Raw genomic sequence first — 3435 nt, forward strand, 5'->3', positions numbered from 1 at the left:
CGGGCCAGTGGCCTTTTAATTGCAGTATCCATTTATACTAAAGAAATTCCTCCAGAGGAATAAATTCCCGGGAGGCTGCGCGTTTGGCCTGCAGCTGTACGTGTGTGGCCACAACTTCTGCCCTCCGTCCTTCAGGCACAGGCAGTGGCAAGTGGAAACGTGCTTCCAGTTGCTCTTTTATTTCCCAGTGGATCTTTGGGATAGAGTAGGGATGTAAGCTTGTTGTGCACAGCCTCCATCCCTTGTTTTCACGGGGGAGAATCTGCCATCTGGGCCTCGCTGGCCCTTGCTCGGGACTTGGTAGCCGCCTGGAAGGGCAGCATTGCTGTGGTTGCAAACCTCAAAGTTTGTTGGGAGAGTCCACGGGGTTAAACAGGAGGAGGTTCCAGATGGGGACAAAGATTTTAGTGCAGGGAAGAGGAGAGCTCGCAGCTCCAGGGTGTTGGCACAGAGCTGCAGTCTCTCCCAGCAGGCTCCTCTCTGCCCGCAGCAGCCGCTGTGGTGCACATGATTTATATACATTTTTTTCTAATGACCGAAGCTCTAAAATCTGCAACCTTGAAAGAAAAAATAATATGTTTTTGTGGCAAGAGGCTTTTGTGGATGACAGCAAAGCTGAGCAGCCTCAGCCCGTAGGCTCTGGGAGATCTTTTGGCAACGGTCCGGATCCCCAGGCAGTGCATGGCCAGCATAGTTTGGTTGCTCTGCCTGCAGGCAGACGGTTCCTGGGTTGTCCCATCAGCAGATAGACCTCAGCAGGGATGGATTTGCTGGCTCGTTGAGGTCTCCCTGTGCTAGCAGGAATTCCCGTCTCCAGCAGATCTGTGCTGAAAGATTGGTCCAGTCGGCTGGGGATGGTGCTGCGGCTTTTGGAAAGGCTCACGGCAGTGAGCTCCTCCATAGGCACACTGGCTGCAGAGGTGCTGTGCTCACAGGGAGTGCACACGGCTACCAGGGGATGGATGGGAAGGATACCGTATCCCACAGACCTAGCAGGAGGAATCATAGAATCACAGAATGATTTAGGTTGGAAGGGACTTTAAAGATAATCTAGTTCCAACCCCCCTGCCATGAGCAGGGACACCTTCCACTAGACCAGGTTGCTCCAAGCCTCATCCAGCCTGGCCTTGGACACTTCCAGGGATGGGGCATCCACAGCTTCTCTAGGCAACCTGTCCCAGTGCCTCCCCAGCGTCTCTGGGAAGAATTTCTTCCTGATATCCAATCTAAATCTCCCGTCTTCCAGTTTAAACCCGTTACCTCTTGTCCTGTCAATCCCTGCACTTGTAAGAAGGTCGTTAATCAGGATTTTGGTTAGTGGTGTACTCAAAGCCCATCAGCATAGATGGGCGCTCCACCTGGGAATCTCACACCCATCCAAAATTGAGCCCCAGATTGTTGGGGACTGTGTTGGTTGTGTGTGGGAAGAGCAAGTGGTGAGCAGACCTCGACAGCGCAAACAGCAAAGGTTCGGTGAGATCAGGAGGAAAAGCTGCGGGGTATTACCTTGATTGAGCAGTTTTGCTAGGGACGAGATGGACTTACGGAGAAGATAATTCTCAGCCAGGGTCTGTGGGTAGAAATAATGAATATTAACATTTTTGCATCTGCCTAGTGCTGCAGATGGTTTCTTTTTTTCACACATCGTGTGTATTGGCTGTGCTGTCAGTAGCATCCCCAAGTTTTAACCATGGTTAAGCACGAAGAAACTGCAGTTGTGTTTATCGCAGCAAATCAGAAATGTGCCGTGGTGACCCACGCTGTTCCCTGACATGCTCTGGGAGTTAGCACAGTCCAGGAGTTGTTCCTGACAGACGGTTTGCATCTGTCCACCCATTTCAAGCAGCACGGGAGCACGCAAACCCGCCTGGCTGGTCTCAGAACCGAGGACTGGGAAAATCAGACCCATTTATCATAGAATCACAGAATGGTTTGGGTTGGAAGGAACCTTGAAAATCATCCAGTTCCAACCCCCCTGCCATGGGCAGGGACACCTTCCACTAGACCAGGTTGCTCCAAGCCTCATCCAGCCTGGCCTTGGACACTTCCAGGGATGGGGCATCCACAGCTTCTCTGGGCAACCTGTCCAGTGCCTCACCACCCTCTCTGGGAAGAACTTCTTCCTGATATCTAATCTAAACCTCCCCACTTTCAATTTAAACCCGTTACCCCTTGTCCTGTCACTACAGGCCCTTGTAAAATTTGATGTCTCTCTCAAGATTTGAACTCTCACAATAAAGCCTGCAGCCTCGTCAGGTCTCCATTTCCTAACTTCAGCTTTCCACTACCCCTGCTTTGCTCCCCAAAACACTGCAGAGCCTTGGGGGCTCCCCCTCCTTGGTGGGATGCTATTGACCACCCCAGCTTTGCTGCAGGGACGTGGTATTTGCCAGCAGCTTTGTTTTGCTCTGTCCCCTCTGAGCACAGCGTTCGTCGCACTGTCTCCGCTGTTCTCATCCCCTGGACCCATCCCAACGCGCAGGCAACACCGAACCCATGTCAAGAGGCACTTGGTGCTCAGCACGGCTGAGCTGGCTGCCGGCCCAGCTTGCTTCCAGGCCAGGAATCGCAGGGGAGCTGACACTGCCATGGCTTCCGTGGGGGATCCTGCCATCTCCTGCCGACTATAATGGCTTGTCTCCCAGCATCATGAGACGTTTGTTTCCTGATTAATACATGCTTGGACAAACCCTGCTTCACCACATGCTCTGTGTTTGTATGTGGAAAAGTAGAATTTGAGCCATTTTGAATTTTCTACAAGGTTACTTTGACCCTTTTTCTTAACAGATAAGGTTATTTTAAGGCTTGCCCTTCAAGATCTCCAGTAAATCATATCACAGCACTTTTTACCTTGCAGAGCATCCTAACGGATGCAGAGTCCTGTTGGATGGGTGCTTGTAATACACCTGTTGGGCTGATGTAGATGTAACCAGGTACATAGTGTGTTGGGAGAAATAAAATACTCTGTGAAATGTACCGGTCAGTAGTCCCAGCACTGCCTGGTGCATTACAACGGTGCATTAAGAGCCCAATATCTGGTTCTTATGGAATCACGGAATGGTTTGAGATGGAAGGGATCTTAAAGCCCATCCAGTCCCACTCCCCGGCCATGGGTAGGGACACCTTCCACTAGACGCGGTTGTCCCAAGCCTCTTCCAGCCTGGCCTTGGACACTTCCAGGGATGGGGCATCCACAGCTTCTCTGGGCAACCTGTTCCAGTGCCTCCCCACCCTTTCCGGGAAGAATTTCTTCTTCATGTTTAATCTAAATCTACCCGCTTTTAGTTTAAAGCCACTACCCCCTGTTCTGTCACTTCAGGGCCTTGTAAAAAGTTCCGCTCCCCCAGCTGCTATAATGTCTCCCCACAGCCTTCCCTTCTCCAGGCTGAACACCCCAACTCTCCCAGCCTGTCCCCATGGCAGAGGGGCTCCAGC

The sequence above is a fragment of the Eurypyga helias genome, unplaced genomic scaffold, assembly GCF_000690775.1.
Source record: "Eurypyga helias isolate BGI_N326 unplaced genomic scaffold, ASM69077v1 scaffold16096, whole genome shotgun sequence".
In the NCBI taxonomy this organism is placed as follows: Eukaryota; Metazoa; Chordata; class Aves; order Eurypygiformes; family Eurypygidae; genus Eurypyga; species Eurypyga helias.